This window comes from Cebus imitator, unplaced genomic scaffold (assembly GCF_001604975.1).
Source record: "Cebus imitator isolate Cc_AM_T3 unplaced genomic scaffold, Cebus_imitator-1.0 Scaffold42, whole genome shotgun sequence".
NCBI lineage: Eukaryota > Metazoa > Chordata > Mammalia > Primates > Cebidae > Cebus > Cebus imitator.
Genome location: NW_016107357.1, coordinates 297,056 through 324,839, shown reverse-complemented (window position 1 = coordinate 324,839; position 27,784 = coordinate 297,056). Strand labels below are relative to the sequence as shown.

Genomic DNA, 27,784 nt, shown 5'->3' with positions numbered 1-27,784 from the left:
AGCTGCATCCCAATATAGATCGCAGTGGAAAATCACTCAAACATTGCATGATGCGTTTCCTCCCCCAACCTCCCCACCTTTCCCCTTTCCTTCCTCTCCTCCCCCCGTTCTTTTCCAATTGTCTGTCTCATAGTTCAGTTGTAGGAGGTGAGAGCACAGCCGGGGTTGGGGGGTATTATGACAATTCAGTTTACTGTTCCTAACAATTCCTTTGCACATTCCATTAGCACATTATTTATAGCTTCATAAAAGGGTCTCTTTTTTTTTCCCCTCTAACATTATCCCTGTATTGCCGATGATAATGCTATCTGAGGAGTGGACTGTTATTTTTAAAAAATCTATGCCCTACGTTGACTCCTCATTGGCTCCCGCTATCTAGCCTCCCCTCCTGTCACACTTAAAAGTCTGCCCGCAAATCCTCCCAAGAGACGTGGCTCAAATCTAGCGGTTGAAAAAAGTCTGAGAGAGGCTTGGAGCCAAGATCCTGCGACTTACAACCTGCAGTTTCTGAGGCTGCCGAGAGCCCTGAACTCCAGATGCTTGTATAAACAAGACTTCCTAGAAGTCATTACCTCATAACTCCTCATAAGCTTACACCTGACAAGCCTCTCAAAGCGAGAGGGTTGTGTTTTCCCTAATAAATTCCTTTCTGAACCCACTTGTTAGTCAAGCGTTGTGCACACGAAGTACAGAAAGGACCCTGTGCCTTGGGCATAAATTATTCTTCTGTGCCACTGTCTCCGAGCACCCCCCCAGTTATGGATTACTTCGTTCTCGACTTGACAGGAACATAATTAGAACTGTTGATGAAATCTACCAAATTGTTCCTCCGTGGCCTCAGTGGTCAGGAAATTTGGCTGAGTCGTATTTGTCACCGATGTGGAGGCTCTAAACACTTCATATTAACTACGTTATTAATGTGCCCTCTAATCTGCCCATGAATTGGTAACACTTGAAGTGAGCCTGGCCCTAATGGCACCTTGCAATGAATACATTGTAGGGCTGCATTAAAAGTTTCAGCAGGGAAAGGATGTTAATAAAATTCCTGTGTGTTTGTGCATGTGTGTGTGTGTGTATGTGTGTGTGCTGTCAGTTCCTTGATGCTTCCATTTGGAAACACGGCTTTGCTTAGACCTTTACTGATACCACGGTTTGTGCATTATCAAGTTGGCTGCTATTTCAGCCACCGCTTCGTTCCGTGAATCCCCCTCCTGAGGTGAGAAGGCAGTGAAGTACAGTGGTTAAGAACGTGCCATTTCAGATGTGGTGCCATGCCTCAGACCTGTAATCCCAGCACTTTGGGTGCCCGACGCTGGTGGATCATTTGAGTTCTGGAGTTTGAGACCAGCCTGGCCAACAGGGTGAAATCCCATCTCCGCTAAAAAAAATACAAAAATTAGCTGGGCATGGTGGCAGGCACCCATAATTCCAGCTACCCGGGAGGCTGAGGCAGGAGAATCGCTTGAACCTGAGAGGCAGAGGTTGGAGTGAGCTGAGAATACGCCACTGCACTCCAGCCTGGGTGACGGAGTGAGACTCTGTCTCAGAAAAGAAAAAAAGAACAAAACAAAAAAAACCAAAAACTTGGCATCTGGAGTGAGGCAGGTCTGGGTTGAAGTCCTAGCCTCTGCTCTTATGAACTACAGACTTTTTAAACAGGTTAACTTTGTTAGGCCTCATTTTTTCCCGTTAGTAAAATGGGAATCATAGTATTTACCTTATAGGGTAGTTGTAAGGGACTAAATGGAGATATCTCTGAAAGAATCTTGCACAGCATCTGGTCAGTAGCCAGTGAATGACCCTGTGATATTGATGTTGATGGTTATTAACAATCGCCTCACCCCTCTTGTCCTCAGTGATTTCTTGTTGTGCATGTGTGTATGTTCACGGTTACACTCCAGGTGTGTCAGGAGTTGTGGTGCTCTTCAAGTAGCAGTTAAAGCACTGGAGAAAGAATAAACTTCACAGGTTAACAAAACAAAGGGGCTGTTGGTTGTAATTGATTTTCACAGCCATTCTATCAATATGATTCATATTTACTGAGATAGCTTAACCTTCTAAAATAAAAGAATAAAATAAATGTCACTTAAGGACATACGTATATACTTATATCCTAGTATCCCAGTGTTTTTCATCTTTAACAAGGACTTGAGACCCTTCTCTGTGTAATGCTGCATATCTTAATATATCCCATTGAGACACCAGCAGGTTGACAAGTGTTCATGGAGATGCGCACCATGATCAACTAGTACACACGCAGACTAGGGTGATGAGTTAATAAAAGAGAAGAGGTAACAGATGAGCCACTAGAAAGAGGACATCTTTACGTATGGGTTCCAGCATCAATGAGAACACAGCAACAACGTGATTCGTCACTGAAATAAAGCCTTTGGTTTCATCAGTTGGCCATGAAAAAATTAAAAACCTAACATTTTATGACCAGTTGTTCTTCGGGGTTTTTTTCCCTGTGCCTGAGTTTTCTATTTCTAGAAAATACAAATGCCAATACTTGTAAAGACAAGAAGCAATCTCTATAATACCAAGGAAAATATCATGGCAAAGGTGTGTGTATTCTGGTTACATGATTTTGATATTGTTTTAAATATTTATAAAACCCTTACTATTGTTATGTGCTTTTAATAAGAACCCTCTGATACAGGAACTGTTAGCATCTCCACCAGGCAGATATGAAAACATACGAAACCTGGTCCCCCTCCACCTCTGTGAAGGAAGTGCTTTGCAAAAACACCCAACTAACCAACCAAACGAACAGGTAAATAATTAACAGGCAAATATATTAAGGTACTTTCAGAGTTTTAAACCCAAACTAATCAAACAAAAACACAACTTGTTTTCAATCCTTAAATTTGCAGAATATATATACAATTTTGGCTCAGTAATGGGATTACTGTTAAGTGTCATGGGAATCCATTTCCATAGTAGCCATGAGGGCTATGAAGATCCCCGGCTCTCCTCCCTCTGGGAAATAGCTCCAAGGTGCGGGCTCTGGCTCTTTCTTGAGCTTGAGAAAAATGTTTAATCCTCGATAGTTTCAACTAGGAAAGAGTTAGTTTTAAGCAAAGAATAACCAACAAGGAAATGGTAGGAAATGGTTTGTGTGGGCACAATACTAAGAGGTAGAGATGTAAAGATAATTCAAAAGTTCTCAATTTTTCTTGCATGTGGATCCCCAGTTTCTAGCCTATGAAATTCTGCTCCTCTTTCGAGACCCTTTTTCAAATGCTACCTTATACATGAAGTCTTCCTTGATTCGGATTCTATTTGGAATTAAGCTTCCTCTTCCTCGATTTCTCTTACAATTTAACTTGTATTGTGATTATTTACATGGATCTATTAGGACCTGCTTGACTGTGAGTGACCAGCTTTTATTTACCTTTCTTTATTCATACATCATACTTGGTACTGTATGTACCCTTGCATACCCTTTCATTCATTTATACATTTGACCAATTCGTGAGACAGAATGCATATACAAACTGTCAATTTAAGATGTCAAATGAATTATATGAAATAAGTTCTGTATTTATGAAGAGGGAAAATTGTGGATAACTAGAGAATTTTAAGAAACTTTACTTGCATACAAAGACATAGGTCATAATTATTCCTGTTTTATAGATGAGGAAATGGAGACGCTGAATTACTCCAGGTGTTGTAGTTAGTGAGGGATGGAACTAGGATTTATCTCAGCATTCCCTGCAGTTATTGTCAGATGCTAGAAATCAGAAGATAAACCAGAGCAATGAATAAATACAATATGACTATGGGTCACATTTGAATATGTTTTAGAAACCAGGACAGAATAAGGTGAGTGTCTTAGTACAATAAGAGAGAACATTTTAGAGACTTCTTTTTCACTAAAATCAGTCCAGACTATCATTGTTATTTTAACCTAATTCTTTTAGTAACAAAATAATGCATATCTACTATAAAATATTTTAAGAATAAAGACAAACCTGAAGAAGAAAATGAAAATTACTCATCATTCCATTACATACAGAAAGCCACTGTTAACATTAAGTATAAATAATTCTTTCAGGCTTTTTCTATGATCATAATCTGTAGATCTGAGCTGTATTTTTCTTTTGGTTTGGAAGCAATCAGGGCTTCCATATCAATGTCTGTGATAGACAGCAGGGATCACCCCCCTGCTCATAGAGTTGGGAAAAAGAGAGGAGCTTAAAGGGCCCTCATGAAAATTGCAGATACTGAAGGTCACTTCATGCAGTCAACTGATTATTGCAAAGCTTACCAAGCCCTTCTAGAACCAAAGTGTGTAAAAGTATGAAGGAGCAATTTCAGATTCCTTTCTGAACCAAGGCCCAGAGCAATCATAACATCATTCTAGCTAAAGACTCTGGGATCAAATCTGAAATTGGAATTTGTGTAGTATGGCCTACAATTAAAAGAAAGGCCGTTGGACTCAGAAAGATTAAATTCCTTACCCTCAGTTTCCTTATCTGAAAAATAGAGTCAAGGATACTTACCTCTGAGGTGTATTAGTATAGGGATGAAATTAAACCAGGAAATGTTTTATGAATTGGGAAATGTTTATAAGAGCAATTTCTCATGATATCAAATAATATTGTAATAATTTAATAATGTTATTCTAACAATAGCATTATTGTCACTAACCTCTGCTTATCACCTAACTTGATTTCTGAGCTGGGTTGTAAACTGGTCTGATATGGCTGGCGAGCCCAGAACACACAGCAAGCACTCAAAGCTCAAGGTCAATAGGTGTACCAGCTCTCATTATTCCATACTATACATTTGATCCCAATACTACATTTTATCGTACCATTTATTTACTGGTCCAGATAAATATATTATATTAGAATTGTATCTTTAGCCAGTGTGCATTGACATACTGATTGCACGCCGTCTGTATGTCTCTATGGGGATGTGCATGTGTTTTCCTTAAACAGTTTGCTAGGATTGTAGTGACTTGCGCACTTTATCACTAGAACTTAGTTTAAATGCAAAGTAACTCTACCTGCCCATCCTTTACATCTTGGAAGATGAGAATTTTAGATAAACTTTGCTGCTTCTCTAGTTTTGTTAGCAAGGAAAATATAAGCAACTTGAATAGGAGATTGTACTTCCAACTTGATGCCACAAAGTCAACATTGATTGACCTGTCAACTCAGAAAATAGGTGGACTTCATTGGTTGGGATGTTTTTGCCCCTGAAGAGCTAATAGATTTAGTTTGAATCTGGATAAATCGGGTTGGGAAGCCCATCTGCCTGCAACTATGCATCTTTCAGTAGTGCTGAGCTGAAGATCCCCTATGATTACATTTCCAGGAGGACCTTGTTAGGATGCTGATGCCAAGGAGACATGTGATCTCTAGTTCTTCTCAGACTAAAATGCTTTGCAGAGCATAAGCAGTCTTGACTGTTTACAGCCCAAAGCTGCCCAGCTTACCACTACAAACACCTCCAGCATCAATAGGAACCAAACTTATTTGCCTTGTGCATTTATTAACTTATTTCTCTTTCCCATTTATCTTCCATTTAAGTTATATTAATTTCAATATAACTTTGAAATCATCATCTCAGATTTTCTGGCTCTTCCGTCTCTCAGCCCCTGAACTGTTGCTAAAAAAAAATTCAAAGGGCTGATTTCCCTTACGATGATATATTGCATTTGCAAACCTCCTTATCTTCGTCTGCTTTATCTCAGTGCTTGCTTACAATAACCCAGTGTGCATATTACTGTAGCCACATTGCGTTGTTTTCATTAGAACATTTAAGCAGTATTCAGCTGTATAACCAATGTGTGATGGAGCTCAGTTCCAAGCACTGTTCTTCTGAGGCTTAGGCCAGTGATTTCTCCGTTCAAACCTTTCCTTAAAGGGCAGGAAGGATGTGGAAGAAGGACTTGTCTCTGGGCCCAGAAGCTTTCAGAAATGACATGTAGAGGTAACAATGCCTGCGTTTCCTGCATACTTTGACATGAAAGGGGGAAGAGGGCTCACCATTGCCTACATGATTTTTATGGTGTGGGACTGGAAACTGATGGCAAAGGGAAGCTCTGGTAAGAAGTAAGCAGTGGATCAAGTCTTCCAGGACAGGCCTCTGTCCGTATGTCACATTCTGTAGACTACAGGCCTCCTGATCTAGAACATTCTCTGTTTCCAAGCAAGACCACATCCAGACAAGATTATATGTTTTTAAAACATTGTTCTTCACCTGGTAAGGCAAGGCAGGTAGACGGCAAACTCAATGTGGCTTATGGTTTGTTACTTCCCATCTTCATTTCTCAGATAAAAATCTGCGACAAATTTGCCGTAATAAGATGCTAGTTTGGTAAATTGGTGAGTGCCTTCAGCATTTCTTGTGAGGAGCATATGCTAATGGTTGCTTGTATTTGAAAGGATGACTCACAGTTAATCATTATAAGAAATAGGCTTACCACTTCATAAACTCTAGGAAAGACTGTTTTCTTTTCTAAACATTTAAACTGCTTGGTCATTTTATCCATTAAAACCCAATTATAACTTAGTATGTTGGAGAATTTCAAAAGCCATTCCCCGTAGGATCTGTACCTAAGACTACATTTTATCACTCTGTAGTTCACACTCTGGCTAATATAGGCTTAGGGGGGGAAAAAAACAGAAAACAAAAAAAAAAAACTTTAAAAAAAATTATTATTATTTGAGAGGGAGTTTCACTCTGAAGCCTGGAGTGCAGTGTCATGATCTCAGCTCACTGCAACTTCCACCTCCCGTGTTCAAGTGATTCTCCTGCCTCAGCCTCCCAAGTAGTTGAGATTATAGGCATCTGCCACCATGCCTGGCTAATTTTTGTATTTTAGTAGAGATCGGGTTTTACCACGTTGGTCAGGCTGGTCTCAAACTCCTGACCTCAAATGATCTGCCTGCCTTGGCCTCCCAAAGTGCTGGGATTTTACAGGCATCAGCCACCACACCCAGCCTAACAGAAAAACTTAAAACACAACAAGACATTTGACAAGATGTTGGACATTGCTCCCTAATGCAGCCCTAGGGAATGTGGGGGAAAGAAAGTCAGTTTACAGCTTCTCTATACTTTGCTTCATCATTACTGGTGATTGTATCAGAAAAAAGATAAATAAGAAGAATGCATCGCAGTTGGAGCCTGCCCTCAAGTCCTGCAGAGTTCAGCCATGACCATTTTGGAAAGGGTATATACAAAACACTCTTTTATTGCAGTGAAGGGCAATCAGCAGCTAAAGATGTGAATACCACTTTAATGCTTCCTGCACTGTAAGTTAAAAAATCACAGGCCAGGAGCCAGTAGAAGTTTTGGAATTTTGCTGAGAAACTATTTTAGTCTAATGCCTCGTGTCTTGTAAAGAAAGCTTACCTTCCTACCAGAAATGGATGATTCTGTTAAGTCTGAAATGAGAAGATAAACATGTCTGTCAAATTAGAAAACCTAAAAGTTGAGACAAGCTAGAATTCAACTTATTGTATTTTAGTATTTTGTCAGCCTAGAAAGGAAAATGAAAATAATTTAAATTTTTTAAAAAGAATGAGTTTTCTTTTGTGTTTTTCCTTTTAGTGCTAAAAGGAAAGCCATATCCAAGCAGTAACTAAAGTAAGATTATGAAATTCCAAAGGAAGAATGAAACCCCGCATCTCCACACCATTACAATACCAACATCTCCAAGAATCATGAAAGAAACAATTATTTTCTTCCTAAACACAAAGAAAACAAAACAAAGAATCCATTGCTTTCACTTGAGAGTATTTTATGCAACCTTATTTTTTATATTTTTTTGAGGTAGAGTCTCACTCTGTCACCCAGGCTGTAGTGCAGTGGCACGATTTTGGTTCACTGCAACCTCCACCTCCTGGGTTCAAGTGATTCTCCTGCCTCGGCCTGCCAAGTAGCTGGGATTACAGGAGTGTGCCACCACACTAGGCTCATTTTTTTTTTTTTTTTTAAGTAGAGACAGGGTTTCACCATGTTGGCCAGGCTGATCTCGAACTCCTGACCTGAGGTGATCTGCCCGCCTCGGCCTCCCAAAGTGCTGGGATTACAGGCATGAGCCACTGTGACCAGCCTGCGGCCTTATATACAACAGTGCTATAGCGTCTTTCTCTAGCTATCAATATAAAACAATCCATTGATTTCATCATTGTAAATACATTGAATAGTAAAATAATTGGCTATTCGAGGTGAAAGAGGTCTTTGCGTCCAGTCCTTCTCCCTTTTTTTTTTTTTACAGATTCGAGACTTAGGAGCTCAGGAAGGGTTTGTCACTTACACACGTTCTTTCAGATAATGGGAATACTGAGATGCCATCCAGGTGCCGAGATGTTAATCTAAAGTTCTCATCACAGGATATCTTTCTGAAATACCTTTCAGTTTGGGAGGAAATAAGAAAGCTGGAAGGCTAAGCTACAAGTCAAAGACATTCTTGCCTTTCTCTAATTGGGTAAACTCATCTACAACCTCAACAACAAAAATTTAAAAAAAAAAAAAAAAAAGAAAGAAAAAAACCAAAGCAAAACTATTGGGTGGCAGCATTGTTTTTGGAAACTTGTTTAAAATCAGTACAGTGTCTTCTATGCGGAATCTAAATGAAGATAAGTATCTGGGTTTTATGGCTTCTTTATCAATCTGGAAGATTGTATTAAGATTCCGAATAATACTGAGATTTGCTAAGTAAAGTCCTACTTGTCAATAGCTTCTCTTGTTGGATATTTAAAGTTCAAGAGCTTTGTTTGCTTTAGCTAAGTGTTCTGAAGTGTTTCAACAGCCATTGGCCCATTTATATAAACAAATGAAGGAACACACTGATAATCCATGATACCCGGAAGCAGCCTGAGACTCAGGAGTAGCAGAAATCCTTGACGACTTAAAGATAAGCCTTCCACACACCTGCCTAATTCACTTTGTTAAATAACAACAGGTGTGTGCCAATGGATTTGCCTAGAAGAGGACTGAGAAAAATATTTACCACTTTAAGGCCTTGATTCCTTCTTTAAATTTATTGATTTTGAGCATTTTTGTTAAGAAGTACAATGACAACCTTGATACCACTATTGGTTTTCAAGACATAATTTTTCTTTTGTTGCTGGTCATCTCTTTTACACATGAGACACTTTTAGTGTTTTAGCTGAGTTTGTTAATTGGTTTCCTCCAAGTGTTAGCTATTTTGTATAGATTATTATCTATTCAGACTTAAATTAGAGAGTATCAGTATTTCTTAATGAAATCTCATTTTAGAACAGTGACTTTTTGAAACTACTTGAGCAGAGTTCCATATTTACACGTAGGCTGGGTACAGTACATTTCTATGCAGAGGCCGAAATTTACCATCAAATGATTTCATCTCATACTACTCTAAAAAAACACGTCTCCATTCTTATAGAGAAATGTAGACAGTCCCAATCTGAGATACTGTGATTTATCATGTAAGAGTTACCAAACACTTAAAAGATGAATATGTTTGTGACAAAGATCTAACCCCCCTTCTGTTTGGCTAGGCAAGGGAGAGTTACCCAGGGACATCAGAACATGGAGGTCAGCATCCCAAGCTCTGAACCCACATAGACCCAGTTTTAATGCTCAGCCTGCGTACGTGAGTAGTTGTGTAGCACTGCAGTACAATACCATCCACCAGAAAATAGCATTGTCAGACACAAGTGAGATAAGACCTTAGGCTGAAACAAAGGAATTCTTTTTTAATTTTTAAAATGTTCTTATTGTTTTTTAAATTAAATTTATTTTATTTTTCCTTTTATTTTTTCCCTGAGACAGGGTCTTATTCTTTCACCCAGGCTGGAGTGCAGTGCCGGTATCTTGGCTCATTCCAACCTTAAACTCCTGGACTCAGACCATCCTCTCATCTCAGCTTCTTGAGTAGCTGGGACTACAGGAATATGCCACTATGTCCAGCTAATTTACAATTTTTTTTGTAGCGACGGGGTCTCACTATGTTGCCAAGGCTGCTTTCAAACTCCTGCGCTGAAGTGATCCTCTTGCCTTGGCCCCACAAAGCCCTGGGATTATAGACAGGAGCCACTGTGCTTGGCCTAGGAATTTTTAATATTTAACCATTATGAGCCCCACCAAAAAAACCCCTAGAATTTCAAATGGTTCAGTTGAATGGGTAAAACATTTAGAATATTTTCCAGCAAATAGTAAATCCTACTAAATAGTAACTTCAAAATAGGGAAAGTGTGGGCTGGAAAGTGGGAATTCTGCATGTCCTGGTGAGGGTAAAAGGACACGTTTGTCCTGGAAGGAGGGAGCAAGTAAGGAAGACCGGTGACACCCATAGTTACCAGTGGCTTCTCTTTCCAACTGTTGATGTCACTTGGCTAACCCTGGTGTATTCTTATTAGCTCAGACTTTTCTTTTAAACGAATTAACGCACATGCAGCTAAATCTATAAAAACAAGTCAGGCTCTGGAAACTTCATAATGCCGTTTATTCCTGTTTTAGAAATATTTTCAAAAAGACTGATAAAATATTATCAGTCCACAAAGGCAGGGAAAGCAAAGTTCGTGAAACCATAAAGAAGACAAGTAGACAAGAGAAGGGATGCTTTCATAGGAAAGGGAAGACAAGCCTTCAGGAATGGAATTGGTGTTTGGTATAGAATTTAAAGGGGAGCAAACTTTTACTACTTTCTCCACCCTGTCATATGTGACACTCTTGACCTGTTGTCAACAGTTATAAATAGCAGGTAATTTATTAACCTTAACAAGAACGGTGGCTAATTGCACAGCAATGCATTGTTTGTTAGAGGCTTTAGCCAAAGGCTGGATATACTCAGCAAAGAATCCCAGAGCAGCTGAACCACCTGCTGTGAGTTGACACATCTTGGTTCACACAAGAACTTGAGAACACTCCTGAATTTTTGAATGAGTGCCTAGAGTCGAAAGGCTTACTGGCATGGGATTTTGAACTGAAAAAAAAAAGATGATATCATGTCGTAGATAGGATCACTGTGTCATGATCAGAATTGAGGACAATTTGCTTTGACATAAGGCAGAGGGAGTGTAAAAGACGTTAGGCTTGATTTTTTCCTACAGTTTACATCACCTTTATGAGTTGTTTTTTTTCTTTTCTTCTTGCCATTCATCACTCCATATTTTGAATATTTTTTTTCTCAAGCTAATGCATGTCTTTAAAGAGGAGTGAAAGAATAAACAAAATGTTCAGGAAGGAATGGAAGAAAGAAAACTGAATTCTCAGTTTATCTTGACTATGAAATGTATTGGGTGTTGGATGAAAATGGTGCACGTGACTGTTATACAAATGACAAAGAGGGACTGGGAAAGGATCTTAAGAACTATAATCTGGAATATGATAACTTACTTAAAACTTTTCTTCTCATTTAAAATCTGACCATACTTATTAAATTTGGGTATAGTGGCATCACTGTCCATAAAGAAACCATATTTTCTCCCCTAAATGATACTGTAATATAATATGGCATTTAAATACTGAGAAGAGCTTAGATTGGCATTTTATCTATTACTTGTCAATACTGGGAATTTTTATTATTTCCACAGTTGTATTGGTTATGTCTGCTCCGTACCCTCTACACATTTCCATTGTTCTACAAAGCTGTGTACTCTCTTTGCTGTTAGGGTCAGTGTTTGAGGTGGGAAAACGGGCCTCTGCTTAGCATTATTAATAGTAACAACCATGTCCACAACTGGTAGGACTGTCTAATTTGAATGGTGAACTGTAAAGCACTGAACATAACCAAATAATACACTTAACTAGCTTCCATCAATTCCATGACAATGACAAAAAAAAAAATTACTAAATACCCGCTAGGTACAGAGAGCTGTGATCAGTACTACATGAGAGAAAAGAATGGAAAAGACGACTCAGTCCCCGGAAGGGACTTAATCCCATAAAAGACATGCCATATAATATGGCAAAGGACCGTTCTACGAGGTGGAATGTTATTTGGCCCATAAGAAATTTGCTATTAACATTAGCACAAAGTAGGGGCCCATGCTTTTGGGTGAATGGAAAAGAAAGCCTCTTAAAAAAGGAGGAAGATATACAGAAAACTTTAAAGAATAGGAAGCATTTGAAGTAGTTTCTGTTTTGTTGATTTTCCTCCTTTTTGTGAGACAATCAAGGCCCATTAAAGACAGACATAGCATATACAAACAAACGGAAAGAACAGATAGAAGCTGGGAAATCCAGGGTTGCTGAGGAAAAGGAACACTTTTATACTGTTGGTGGGTGTGTAAACCAGTTCAACTACTGTGGAAGACAGTGTGGCAATTCCTCAAAGATCTAGAGGAGAAATACCGTTTGACCCAGCAAGGGAATTGCTGGGTATATACCTAAAGGAATACGAATCATTCTGTTATAAAGATACATGCACACATATGTCCACTGCAGGACTATCACAATAGCAAAGACATGGAATCAACCCAAATGCCTATCAGTGATGAACTGGATAAAGAAAATGTGGTACATATACACCATAGAATACTCTGCAGCCATAAAAAAGAATGAGATTGTGTCCTTTGTGGGGACATGGATAGAGCTGGAAGCTGTTATCCTCAGCAAACTAACGCAGGAACAGAAAACCAAACACTACATGTTCTTACTTACAAGTGGGGGCTGAATGATGAGAACACATGGACACATGGGGGAACAACACACACAGGGGCCTGTGGGGGATGGTGAGGAGCGAGCAAGAGCATCCAGAAGAATAGCTAATGGACGCTGAGCTTGATACCTAGGCGATGGATGATCTGTGCGGCAAACCACCATGACACACGTTTAACTATGTCACAAACCTGCACATCCTGCACATGTACCCAGGAACTTAAAAGTTGAAGAAGAAAAAAAAAGAAACACACTATACCCCTGAACAATAGCTGTCCTCTTGGCAATGAGGACATAGGCAAAGAGGATGAGGACCGTGGCAGGCACCTTGTTGAACAGGGCATCTGATGACCAGTGTGCCCTTTCTTTTTCTCAGAGTTTCAAGTGCTCTCCGGAAGTTCCCATGCCAAACCACATGATGGTTCCTTATTCCTCTGCAGTTTTCTAGTCCTTGTTACAATATTGAATAACGCCTGATAGGCACTCTCATCTCCCTGCAAAGGAAGGTGAGTGAAGCAAAGATAAAGTGCCAACCTTAGCTCTTCTCGGTATTTAAATGCAATATTATATTACACTATCAATCCATTAATTGGTAATTAAATGACAAAAACATCACTTCATTTCCCCCATGAATAATGACAACTTTTCTTCTTCCCAAAAAGCTGTTTCAGGAGGTTTTATTGGGATGAATAAATGGATTTCTTCTTAACACTTTTGTTGTTTAAAAATGCTATTGTTTCATTTGAGGTGTGAGGAAATGTGCTAACCTTGTCATTGTTGGTGCAGCAGTGCAGAAATGATAACTGTATATACTTTCTTTTTTTTTTACAAAAATAGAGAGGAACAAGAAGGAGACAACTTATTTAAATCCTGAATACAGTCAGACCTCATATGCATTGTTAAAAAAAAAAAAAGCCCTAAAGAATTGCATATGGATTAGAGGGATGAATATTCTATTATTTCAGTCTGTTCTGCTGATCTTCTTATTGTGACTTTGTGCTTCAGAAATCTGCTAGGAATTTGGCTTTGCCGTAGTAGGCAGTAATTTTAAATGTGTATCAAGCACTTGATAGTGTATGATTTGCGTGCTGTTGCATTCCTATTCCCTAAATTTTCCACCAATTTATTACTTTTTTCATACTGTTTTAATATTTCAGGATGATGAATATATACAGCATCATTAAAGGTAAATAAAAAATGCATGAAATTAAAAAATGGAATATTAGATGTTTCTTTGCTGTAATCCCTTGGCCCAATAGGAATGAAATGTCTCTGTTCTGTCGAGTAATCCCTAAACATGATTAGGAACCTGGGAGTGTCCACACAGCCCACATAATATTTGTATCATCTAAGCCTATTTATGTAAGGTTTGAGTAAAAGTTGTTATTAGAAGACCTATAAACCCGTTTTACAATTCCGAAAGATATTCTTGCCTCTTAATCTTTTCTACCTTTATTATTTTTCCTGGAGTTGATGACAATGTGTTCCTAATTCATTTTTCAGAATGCTATTATGGTACATCTTTTTCATACTTAGATGATACATTGGCTATTCTATTGAAATACATTTTTAAGACCAAGGATTGAGTTCAGCAGTTCATTTGCATCTGGTAGCTGTTTGCTCAATATTTGTGGAAAGGAGAAGAATTCATTTCCTAGGGTCTTTTTACAACTTCAGACATTATTTGAATGTGTGTTTAGGATAAGTTTTCCTGAAATATTTCCCCTTTTCAGAGCGCCTGCTCCACATTGAACCACAAAACCTGTATTTTCTTATTTTTTAGTTTTTCCTTTAACAACAGTTTGCACTCTTTGATGCTTTCCTACAAAATTGTTTAAATTTGGTTGTGATTTTTGAAAGAAGGCAGTCAGTGTTTTGTAAAGAGAGTATCTGAATACTGAAAGTTTAAGAAATGTTTTTTCTAACCTCAAGTAAGATAATGAAACCATGATAAATGCCCACTTTGAATCACTTATTTGGGAAGATATTTTTCTTTATTAGCAAATCTTCAGTGTTTGCCCTCTTTGAAAGCGTTCTTTATTGGGGAACTTGTTTAAAAACATCTTAAAAGTTGTATGTATCATTTGTATTTTCTCTTCCATTCAGTGAGATTTTAGTGGATACCAAACATCTCTTAACTCAGTTTAGATATTTTAAATGTGCCAATATTGATCTAGCAACTGCATGTAAAAACTCTGGAATTTCAGGAAACTTAGGCATGCACGATTTTCAACCCTATTCCAGCTATGTTGAAGTACTGGGGTGCATTTCTTAGAGTATGATTCCTTTACTGTAGCTTAATGCTTATTTGTTTTCGGCCTAGCCACAAAAGGCATTGTGTTAGTATTCACTGTTTAACCAGCATCGAGGAATGTGAAGATCAGTACCTCTTCTTTTTTTTAATTGACAAATAAAAATTGTATATATTTATTAGGCACAACATGTTTTGAAATATGTGTACATTGTGGAATGGTTCAATTGAGCTAATTAACATGTGCATTACCCCACATACTTATCATTTTTAATAGCTCCTATTAAGTCCACAATTATGAGATGTGTTATTATTAAATGACCACAGTTTCTAATGAACACCCATGAATGTGATATATTTTGGAACCAAGCTCCGTACAGTACCCCAGGATGTGATGTGGTAAAACCTCGGCTCCCATTTTGGCGAGTTAACTCTGAAGGCCCACGATGAATGCTGGTAGTGAAACAGGCATTCCTTTGGCATCTGTGCAAGTCAAGTACAGGTTGGCTTTTCCTGCAGACACCAGGGTCCAGCAGAGGAGCTGCAGCATTGTTCCTCTACATTTTGCAAGTGAGCCATTTGGTACCCAGGCTGCCGGCAATCACAAACATTTTCCCCTGGAAGCCAGTGTGTGTGCGTGTGTGTGTGTGTGTGTGTGTGTGTGTGTGTGTGTTCCCCCATACACAGAAAAAAAGTGACATCAAATAACATATGGTCAATAGACCTCTGGATGAACTTGACTCCTAGGCAGGCATTTAAGAGCTGGAGGCGGGGAAGAGTTTTAAATAGTCTACACTCTTATGCTACAAAAATTAGCTAGGGAGCGTGTGCTTTCGTAATGGTCCTGTGACAGGGCCGCTTCATTGTGTTCAGCGCAGTGGAAATCTGAGCCTCCCTCCACCAGCTGCGCTGAACTAAACACAAATGTCTCGGGTTCAGTTGGCAGATAAAGCACTGCTGTGTCGCAACCACAGTTTGTGGGGGCTACCAGGTGCAGCCAGGCCAGGGAGGCCTGAATCTGGGTGGTCTTTTTCCCAGGGCAGGTGGCACAGATCCCCAAGAGGAGAGGGGAAAATCTGGGCCACTATTCTGGAAATGTTCTGGATGAGGTATGTAGCATACCCCACTCCACAAAGCCCTTCCAGTGACGCCAAACCAACAATGTACAGGGAAGTGTTTCTGTGGGTTAGAGCTCAGCCTCCGCGGTAGGTTCCCAGCTGTGTGGCCATTTACTTAATGTGTCTATACCTCAGTTACCTTATTTGTAAAATCTGGATAATAATATTATCTACTTCGAAGTAGATTATATGGGTACAAGTTAATCCTTTTAAAGCTCTGAGCTTGATGCCTGACACATAGTCAGCATTGAACAATGTCACCACAGTGAAGCTCTTGTTTTCAGTGTGTGTGATGCTTCTGGTTTTCTATATGGAGAAACCGAGGCTGTAAATAATGTGCTCACCTAAGACCACTTGGCCCAAAATAGATGTCACGTTTCCTGGCTTTGATGCTATTATGCTAACCACTAATCTATGCTTCTTCCCTGTGTCAAGCCCTTAACATTCCTATTCTTGATTAAGGCGAGGGGAGGATTTAAGAAAATAATGGTAAGAAATAACCTCATAGAGATTAACTTAATCTGCTGCATCTCAGATTTGGTGCTGAACATATTTGAAATAAATAACAATCTGTTTTCAGTCAGTATCTCCTCAAGGCTCAAATTTTCAAATTTTTTAAATATAAATTTACGTTCTTAGGCCGGGCGTGGTGGCTAACGCTTGTAATCCCAGCACTTTGGGAGGCCGAGGCGGGTGGATCACGAGGTCAAGAGATCGAGACCATGAAACCCCGTCTCTACTAAAACTACAAAAAAATTAGCTGGGCATGGTGGCGCGTGCCTGTAATCCCAGCGACTCAGGAGGCTGGGGCAGGAGAATTGCCTGAACCCGGGAGGCGGAGGTTGCGGTGAGCCGAGATCGCGCCATTGCGCTCCAGCCTGGGTAACAAGAGCGAAACTCCGTCTCAAAAAAATAAAATAAAATAAAATAAAAAATAAATTTATGTTCTTGGGGAAATTGGCAAGTATGGACAATAATTACTTTTGGTGACTGTGGAGTCTTGTATGTTTCGGAAACTATCTACAGACATTCAAATGGGCTCTGAGCCTTGGACAGAAAAAGGCTGAGAAATGTTTACAGTCTATAGTTGAAGAGGTATGCTGGAGTATTTTGCCTTAAGCGATACAGAAACTCCTGGGATGAGCAAAAAGCACATTTCAAAGTGAAAGATGGAGGAAGGTAGCAGAATATTACATGGTAAGGTTAAAAACTATTTATAAGGCTGGATTTAAAAGAATAGAAAATGAGGAATCTTTATGCTGCTCCTATTAATAATGAGTTGTGTCTATACTCACAAATTAGTTTGCATGTTAATATCTGGGTTTGGCTAAACAACTGCTTATTAATATTTTGAGGTGAAAAAAGTTGAATTCGCCAGTTATTTGAGTGATTTTGACTAGCAATTCCCCAAACAAGCAAACAAAACAGTTTGTGTATATAACCATCATATAATTCAGCTCCCTCTAGGTTGTGAATTTCATTCTACAGATGGAATTCTCTTCTACCCCAAAAATAAATACTAAATAAGCACAGGTCTGCTCTTCATGTCCACAGAGCTGTCAGGCTGCTAATTTGGTTTGATTACTAGATATGGCCCAGTGGTCTAGGGGGCCCAGTGGTCCAGGGGTGTTTCTTCTCAGCAAACGACAATAGCATTGTAGAAGGGAGAGAAGAAGCTTTTTTTTTTTTTTTTTTTTTTTCCATGACCAAGGACTAAAGCCTTTTGGGCACATTAGCACTACTTTCAGCAGTAATGCAAAATGGGAAATAATTGGGTTGAGGAGCTCCTGGGATATTAGTGGTGCTGCAGGCAGGAAAGCAGGCATTGGAAAATAAATGACAAATTAGTATGCTTAATCTCTTTATTGTGAATCAGATGCCACAGCAGAGGTTCATAATACATTAATAAACACCAGTTAATGCAACTGAGATACTATTCCTCAAATTCACAAGAGTGGTCAGAATTCTTTCCTAGGGAAATGAGGGTGTTTTCTGAATGGTTTTCCCCCTGCATAATCAGGACTTTGTAGTACAAATCTAGGTAAAGGAGAATAACAATTATGTGGGTAGAGTGTGTAGGCACTTATGATCATTTTCATGCATATCCACCTGCCTGAGCTTCACTATGACATCCCTGGAAGAGGCAGGTTTTACCATTTCACCATTTTACAGATAAGCCACTGATGCACTTAAATGACTTACCAAACGTTGCTCACCATTGGTCATGCAAAGATTTGAACCATAATTTTCTAGCTTCAAAAAAAATCTATGTTCTTGCCACCCTTTCACCCAACCTATGTAGAATTAAAATAGATACTAGTTATGACTTTGTATTATACAGATTCTCTTATTGTCTGAGTTGGGACATACTCCATGACCCATTATAACTAAGTTCCATAATATTACAAGTATAATGGGATTCCAGAATGTTATTAAGTTACTGATACCACAAAGTCTTCCTTTATAACACAAAGGAGTCCCATGACATTTCCCATATGGAAACTCTGAGACACACAGAGGGTCACAGCTGAGCCACTTACTGTCCAGAATTATCACTAACCAGGCTTCGCAAGGTTACTAATTGAGGTCCTCTGACATATCAAGTGTTTAACAGACAACAGTATCTCAGTCGTGGGTTTTCTACTCTAGCATTTCCAGAACGTGAATCAGCCATCACAGCCCACGGGATCTATTAGTGATTGGGCATCTACATAACAACCCCATCCAGCTTAACTCTGGTTGCTCCGCTAGCTTGTCATCCACAGCATTCAGCTGTTCAGCTGCACAGCATTCTTTTGTCTCAGTTGACATCATGTTTTGTAATTATTCCAATACTTGTTATGGAGGCTGATATTTGTGTATATGGAGCCCCCTCTGTCCTCATTTATATCAGCCCTGTCCTTATTGCTATATGGCATCGAAAACAGACCCTAAATTCATGCTTGTTGATCAACTGACCTGAGGGACTTTGATCAACAATAATCCTTCTTGAATGTTCATGCAAGTGCATGCATTATACCATCAGAAAGGATATGATCACAGTAGAAATGAGAAAGAGAAGGGAGTATCTGGCCAACGTCATGGAGAAAAAGTGGTGGATTAAAAAGATGTACAAGAGCTGGAAAACCATAGGAGTTGAATTTATATTTGAGCCAGAGTTACCAAATTTATTTCTAAGAAAGAAAGACTGATTGCTAAAGAGAGGAAGACAAAACCTAGTACATAGTGAAGAATGCCCCCCAAAAAACCTCCCTCTCATGTTCTTATAGCATCTTGGAATGCTAGGTCTGTGTGGTCAAAAATAGTTGCCCTTTTTTTGCCTTGTTCATTACGCAATCTACTGTATGAACAAATAGCTCTGGAGAAATTGGAGACCAAGGGACTCCCCAAAATAAGTAAATAGAAAAATTATCCATTGAGTGGATGTGCAGATGTAACTGAATTTTTTAATTTGTTTTTTGCAAAGCAGTTCAATGTGTATCTATTTATGGTTGTCTGGTAAAAGCAAAAATTTTCCTATTCTTTCAAATTGAACTTTAAAGAAATATGTTAAAAACAGACAAGGTTTAAAAAATCATGAATTTACTTATTTTATATAGTAACTCTCTTCAGCATATGTTTGACTCTTTAACATAATTGTTTCTTTTGGTATCTTCTCTGGAGAGTGGAACTTGGAGATTTCCAGGGTAATTATGCCTCCTACCTTTCTAAGGACAGTCTGTTAATGTTTTCCCCAAATAACCTGTGATCATGTAATGGATAAACAGTATTACCTCTGTTTTAATGACCCCCTGGTTTGACCAGTGGCCGGCAGTGTGCCAGAGTCAGCTCCTTGGACACTGTTTTTGTTCTGCATTCCTCAGTACTATGACAAAAACTATTTACGTTTTGCTTGAATAGCTTAAACACCGTTTTAGAAGACTTTAGATTGCTTTTGAACATATTTGAATGCATCTTTAGCCATCACTAGGCTTAAAATGCAAACCCTTTTTTCAGCTTATCTGTATTAAACACCTGTAAAAATCAATGGTACTGTATTTTTTTTCTTATAATGTTCTGTTCCTTTAACTAATGCCAGAAATAATGCACAATTTATTCTAGCGTGTTCTTTTCCCTTTGCCTGATGTTCTCTGGTAGTAAGTGGCATAGTGTATAAGAACTCACTTCTGCTGACTTAATAGTAAAATTGCCAGGTTGATGTTGAAATTCAACCAATTGGAGCCTAATCCTCAAGAAGAAATTTGCTGTCTCTCCTACTGATTGTCATCCGTCTTCTTCATAATGAATATGCAAAAAGTTTATTTAATTTTTTGCAAGTGCACATACTTACATAAATGACCAATAGGAGAGGTTAACTAGTGATTTTTTTTTTTTACCATTGCTATGTTTCCCTAAAATCAGAAGTCATTACATTTATATTGAAAATATTGAGTGGTTTGTATGAGCTTTATGCCAAACTAAGATTAGTGTGCTGTAGCCCATTACAAATGTGGAAGATTGACCATTTTTTATCAGTTAGAATAAAAAATATGATAATAATGTCTTCTCATCATCAAAAAGAAATGATAACGATCAAATGAAATGTTTATATTATCTCATCTTATTTGATAGGTCCCATCTTCTCCCATACCAAACACTTCCTCAAGAGCAACCATCATCTCCTATTTAAAAAAGAAATCTTTGTAAAATTAACATTCTTCATATTTGTGCTAAATCCGGTAATTCAGTATTTTACTCATTGTTATTCTCTTTAGTTTCTGAAATTTATTTTTGCCTCTCAAAACAGAGTCCAGTGATCTGGTATGATCAGGGCTGTGCATAAAGGCAGGTTATATTTTAGTTTTTCTATGCATCTTCTATTGGTCTGTTTCTAAATATATTGCTTTTTGGAAAGTAGGGCTACTTAAAAATGGATATATGTATATATCTATATATCATAAAGTTATATATATGTATATGTACACATACATATATATCATAGTTATATATATTATTTATATACATGTATATGTATAATAGTTATATATATCATAGAGTTATATATATACATGTATATCTCACACACACACACATCCATTTTTGTTTAGGAATTAGCTTTACTTTCCAAAAAGCAATACTTGAAGAGGCAAATTTTATATATAAACTACATACCATATAGAATATCATAGATACTTATATATATAAAATCCATGATATATTTTATATATATTATATGCACATGTATCTATAAGTAACCTGCCCTCTCTTACTGATCAGCACATTTTATATAGCACTGTCTTTTTATCAAGTATACTTTGAGGCTATCCAGCTGTTCTCTAAGATTGTGTCTCCTTCCATGACTACCATCTTTCCATCTTCCCGGCAGGATTCTTTCCAGACTTTTACATTTTCTTTGAGACTTAACATACAGAAACACTGACATATATGCCACTGTGAAGTCATGTAAGGATTAATTTGTAATGCTGTGTGCTCTGAACATAGATAAGCAGGCTGTAAGCAAGAGCAAAAGGAATAGATGGCATAGAAAAAAGGGCAAAGTGTTTCTGCCATTTGCACAAAGGCATGAAGGCATGTCTTGAGGTGTCCTGTGCAGGTTTGGGGAAGGAACTTGAGTCCTGGTCATCTGAATGCAGGAAAGTGGCAACTTGGCTCTGCTGCATCTCTCTTTTCACCGCCAACACTCACAAAAGATCCTAAGAGTTCCCAGGAGCAGTTTTCAGGCATGTAGCTATGTCATAGTGCTTTCATGTGAACTGAACTATCTTCTCTTTTCCTCCCCCTCTCCATCTCTCTCTTCCTTATTCCCTGAGCTTATGCGCTCATCTCACTGAAGTCAGAGAAAAGAAAAAAGATTTGAGGCTTGCCCAATTTGTTCTGACATAAAGTGATGTTTAGCTCTGTGCAAGGTGGTGGAGGCGAGCCAAGTGCCTGATTGCCATTTCAACAACGTGTCTGTGCGGACAGCTCACTTCATGCCCCTTCGCTGTGCCACACACCGGTCCTTCCAGAGAGCCCTCCTCTACCTTTACCTCTGCAGTAAGAGCAGCAACAGTCCCACTGGCTTGGGGACCCACTTGTTAGATGGCTGGCGAAGACGTTGCTTTCCGTTGAGTACTTGTTTTCTGCGCGTGTTCAAGTTTTGCTTAAAACGGAAGAAAACACTTCAGAGGAATTTTAGCTTTTAAGGAGAACAAAATTCCAAAATTCCTTGTTTTTTAAACACACTGATTTGTCTTAAAAAGTTCTTAAATTTCAGGAAAACACTTGGAATTCAGCACAAAAATGTTGCAATCACTCAGCATTCCTTAAATCCTTCATCCACAAGACTCAAAGGAGAGAAATGTAACCCATCATACCGCTCCAAAGGATGGAGCTAGTTATTGTCCCCAATTCATTTGGTTCCATTTCCATTTTTAATGATGACGATTGGAGTTCTTCTCATTTTTTTTATACTATAAAAAAGCAGACCCTTGTTCAGCTATTAAAATAAAATTTAAGAACACCTTGTATAGTTGGAAGGAGTAGAATTTTAGAGTCAAAGTTAGTTTCAGAGCCTTAGTTTAATTAATTACCCTTTCTAAGGCTTATTGACTTATCACTAACATTGGAAAAAAGATACAGTTAGAAAAATAGTACACACCTTCCAGGGTTGCTGTGTGAACTTAATGAGGTACTACAAAAATTCAGCCTAGTCCCCTGTACAAAGGTACGTAGACATGTAAGCTAGAACGGTGCCTGGCAACTAATAGCCACTGAACAGTTTCTACTCTCCCTCCTTTTGAGAAGAAAAGGAAAAAAAGGAAGGAAAATCCTTTGACAGAATTATATCATACGAAACTTGATGTTATTCTTAATGACTTTCATTAACTGAGGAATGGTTAGATTGGGACCTGAGCTGGGAGCAAATAATACTACAAGTAAACCTTTACACTTGTTTATTATCAAACCTAATGTATAGTCTCCACATTTAAAATTTATATTCAGGCCAGGCAAGGTGGCTCACGTCTATAGTCTCAGCACTTTGGGAGGCTGAAGCAGGCAGATGCCTTGAGCCCAGGAGTTTGAAACTAGCCTGGGCAACATGGTAAAACCCCATCTACAAAAAAAATATAAAAATTAGATGGTGGAGCGGCAGGCATGTGCCTGTAGTCTCAGCTGCTTGGGAGGCTGAAGTGAGAGGATTGCTTAAGCCTGGGAGGTTGAGGCTGCAGTGAGACATGAGCGTGCAACGGTGTTACAACCTGGATGACAGAGCCTATAGCAATAAATAAATACATAAATAAGTAAATAAATAAATTTTAGATTCATTGATGCTTTCTCGTTAAGACTCACCCAAGATTCTCATTCAGATAGGACTTTTATTCAGCCAAGCCATTTTACATGGATTTTGTCTTTCCTTCTAAGTAACTCAAGTTCAGAGGTGTAGCCCCTCACATTATCAATGAACCCTGCCTTAGCTTTAGAGTAATATACTAGCAACCAAACATCAAGAATTCTGAATTTTCTTATCAGCACGAATCCAAAAAGTTTTGGAACGTATTTGGATGTTTCTCCAGATTCCACCAAAGAAACTGCTCCCTGAAAGGAGTCTCATTTCAATCTGTCAGGGCCGGCATAGAAAGAATTCCATGACTGGGCACGGTGGCTCACACCTGTAATTCCAGCACTTTGGGAGGCCAAGGCAGCTGGATCACTAGGTCAGGAGGTCGAGACCATCCTGGTTAACACGGTGAAGTCCCATCTCTACTAAAAATATAAAAAATTAGCTAAGTGCAGTGGCATGCACCTGCAGTCCCAGCTACTCAGGAGGCCAAGGCAGGAGAAACATTTGAACCCATGAGGTAGAGGTTGCAGTGAGCCACATCACACCACTGCACTCCAGCCTGGGCAACAAAGCGAGACTCTGTCTCAAAAAGAATAAAGAATTCCACATTGGAAGGGTGGTTAGGTTAAGTATATTTCTAAGATTTCACTCAACTATAGGGTTCTAAGACCTTTTGATTCCGAAACAGGAGTGTCAGACGCTCTAGAGTCTCCATGCCCAGCTGTGAAATTAGCACATTTCTTTTGTTATTAGCTACCTCACATACTAAGCCCATGACTCTATTGGGCTTTGGGGTTTGTCTGAAATTTAAAAAGGAACTAGTACTGTACTTGGCACCTAAAAAGCACTCAGCAATGGTTAGCTATTAATACTATTTAATGAGCCAGGCTGCTTAGGTAACCATCCTCATCTTGATTCTCTCTCCCCAATCTACTCCCTGTAAAGACCATAAGAACAATTCATGATGAATTTTTTTAATGGGCAGAGGGAAGAGAATCTGCTGCAAAAAGATAAAGAGAGTATCAGAAACTTACTGTCCTGTCCCGTCTAGCACAGCTGAGACCTGCCTCCTTCCTGTCAAATATCTGGACCCCAAGTTCTTGTCCCTGCATCACCAAAATGAGAAACCCATACTCCGAAAGGAAAAGCATTGCCCCCTTTATTTAGTATTTTTCATAACATATTTTAAGGATTTTAATGATAACAGAAATAAAAGAAACTATGTTGAAAAATGGAAACAAGTTAGAACAGAAAGTCTAGTTTGTAAATTAAACTGATCCGAAAATAGCAAAGTGGTGTGTTTTTCTCAGACTCCTGAGCAACTTTCTAATATGACTATCAGACCTGAATCACATCCAGAGAAAAAGTGAAGCGTTTTTAAGCACCCGCAAAATGGTAACACATTTCTCATAGAAAATTGTGAGATGCCCAAGAGAACCTCTCCCAACTGTCTTTGCAGGTGAAAACAACACCGTTAGATGGTGGAACAAAAGTATTAGAATTCAGGGGACTTCCAACTTGTCCTCCAAACCAGAAGCTAGTTTACTAATATTCATGTTAAACCATGGCATAAGTCCACCATGAACTTGATTGTTAATTGTCAGTTACTGATGGTAGCTACCCCCAGAATGCATTAAAGCTCAAGAAACACAGAATTGGTTCCTTAATCAAGAATGTGGAATTGCCAAGCTATCACCTATGAGAGGAAGCTACAGATGAGTTATGGAGCCCTGGCCTCGCAGATAGGATTCCTTTACAAGCCTACAGGTGCCCATTATGCATTCTGTCTCTACCATAGTGAGGTAAAGGCAATAACATCATTTGATGATGGGTTTATTCTCTCCAAATTTCAAGATTGAAATAGAAAGCTGATACCTGAATGTAATTCCCAGGGCAGCCGAGCACTGTCCAGCTCTGGCAAGATGCACAAAAACATGTGAGACCCCAAAGAAGTCTATTAGGGGATTTGTTTCTTCAAGCTCAGTATTTCTTACATTTGAGTTTTACCCGATACTTAATTTAACTCCACGAGTAATATAATACACAGGGGCAGGACTAGAGTGAGGTGAACGGTATTGCTGCCGGCACATTATGCCTGACCTTGCAGCTGAGTATTAATTTGAAGAAGTGGAATTAAAATTTTCTATTCTTTTGCATTGTCATGCCTCACGTTGATAAGCACAAAGAAATGTAAATAAAAAAGACCTATTTCAAAACCTTTCCTACAACCTTTTTGTTTTATGACAAAAGACAGTTAATTAACATACTAGCAGTAAGCAGCCTTCCCAAACTCATGCTAATTATGTATTCTGTTGACCGTGACTCTAGTCATAAGGTAATTGGCTTGCAGCAACATGACATTTCAAATCATCTCTTGAAATTACATCAAAAAGCCAGCCTGTTTTGTTTTGATAGGGGAACAATCAATTTGATAAGTGGTAACACAGCTCATTGTTTCACATTAATTAGACTAATTGCTGCGTGTTAGCCTCTGAAATAGACAGAACTTGGAGAAGACAAAGGCTGCGGCCTTTAGCATGCAGGGCATGTGATGGTTCCACTTGCTTGCACATACTGTAGGCAGAAAACAGAGCTGTTAGGAGGCAGCCTTGCAGGAGGCTGGGTGTTAACAGTAGTTTGATGTGTTATGCTTAATACACTGGCTTTCAATTATAGCATCCAGGTTCCCAGTCCCACAGAGGAAAGAAAGGACGGCTCTGAAGAAATGCTGTTTCCCAGCTAACCAGGTTTGGGGTCTGAGGGAGTTATAACAGCCTTCCAGTCATCTTCTCTCCTTCAAAATCCATACACTGCTATGTCCCTGCCAGGGAGGCTGCACTTATTTCTCTTTGTAGTATTCTGGGCTTGAATGCCTTGACAAACAGACTGAAACAACAACAAATAAAGCCAAAACAAAACCAAATACCTAAAGGTTAAAAAATCCTTTTTTCCCCCCAATTACAAAACAGTGTTTTAACTGACAGATTCAGCAAATTGTCATTATGGAAGCCTAACGCTTGAGCACGGCAAATGCCCTTCAGTTTGACAGACTGTACCTTTGTTTATTCTCAAGACCACCAATTTGACCGAATTGGACAGTGTGATATTTATGACAACAGCACATGTCAATCTCAGTTGGCAACGAAGGGAATTTCACTTGTGACCCGCCTGGACTTGTGATGCTCACATAGGTTCATGGTATCATGTTACTGGGTGTCTGATGCAATGGAACAGAGCTGTTTTCCAAGTAAGAGGCATCCAGCACTTTAAAACCCAGATGCACTGCCTCTGTCACTCTGACATTGTGTAGTTATCCACACACAGCATCGGAATATTGCTAGCTAACTCAACAAATGTGCAAACTGGGGGACTGTTGTGTGTGTACTGATTCATGTCTATACTGTTTTTATCGGTGAAGTGGGAAATTAGTCTAAATATTTGATTCTGCAGTTGCATGTCACCAAATTCAGTGAGGTTAGATGTTAAATCATCTTTTTGGCTTTGGGCTGCATTTGATCTGAGAGACAAAAGTCTCAAACAACAGACTGCTAACTGCTACGGCATCTCAATTCAAAGAATAGTTTTCACATGTTCGTGGTGTGGAAAGGACTTTCTGTGTCTCACTAGTTTCTTCAGCTATACCAAGAGTGCTGTTGTCTTTGAACAGGAAGGACAGCAAAAATAAACATAACAGTTTTTTCATAAGATACACAGCTGCATTACACATCCCAAAATTGTAAGTACAATGTTCCTCCATTTGTAAATGCTATGGGCTTTCATTGAAATTGCAGAGGGAAATGTGACAATGAAATTCTGACCTGGCTTAGAAAATGAATTAGAAACATTTAAGCGAGAAAGATTTGCTTCTGTAATATGAAGGCATCTCGGGTGGGGAAGGCGGGTATGTGTGGACATTTGTACCAAAGGAGAGCATTTCAATTCTTTTTATTACGCCCTCAAAGGAATGATCCTTTTGCATGAACTTCAAAGCACAAATTTGTGCAGCAGGTTTAATTTGGTCATTTAAAAAAAAAAGTGTGTGGTGTAGCAGAAGCAAGCAATTAAATGATTGCTCCTACAAGTTAATAAATCTTCAACAGCCTTTTAAAAAGGTACAAGGATTTGTGATTTAAGTGTGCTAATGTGCTGTTTTCCCTCTAAAATCCTAGGGTTTATTCAGAAGGTAAATGATGAGAAAAAAAAGTACCAAGATTGAAGCCCCTTAACATTCAGTTTTAGTGTTGGTTCCACTTGCCTGAGCACAAGTTGGAAGTAGCTTTGTTAGGATTCTAGCTGGCATCCTTGCTGTCACTACTGGTTCTTGTATAGTCAAGCCCCACTCTGTGCAGAGCAAATCTTTGCTCAGTTAAGCGAGCATCAGTCACAGCAGCTTGGCTGCTGGCCCGGGGTTGTTAGGCTTTTCCATGCTACACCTGAATGAGATATTGACGAGACATTGCTACCCAAACGGAGCTGAGAAACTGGATA

The 27,784-nt window shown here is 38.9% G+C and overlaps 1 protein-coding gene across 7 annotated transcripts in view; it reads left to right on the top strand.

Annotated features, from left to right (window-relative positions):
- ESRRG (estrogen related receptor gamma) overlaps positions 1–27,784 on the top strand; it is a 580,561-nt gene that overhangs the window by 259,627 nt on the left and 293,150 nt on the right. Inside the window, exon 1 of one of the 7 annotated variants that reach the window (XM_037737702.1) lies at positions 26,721–27,032. The exons of the other annotated variants lie outside the window; for them this stretch is intronic. The gene's annotated coding sequence lies outside the window, so the exon portion shown is untranslated. Of the gene's footprint in view, positions 1–26,720; positions 27,033–27,784 lie in introns of those variants that run through there. 7 annotated transcript variants of the gene reach the window in all.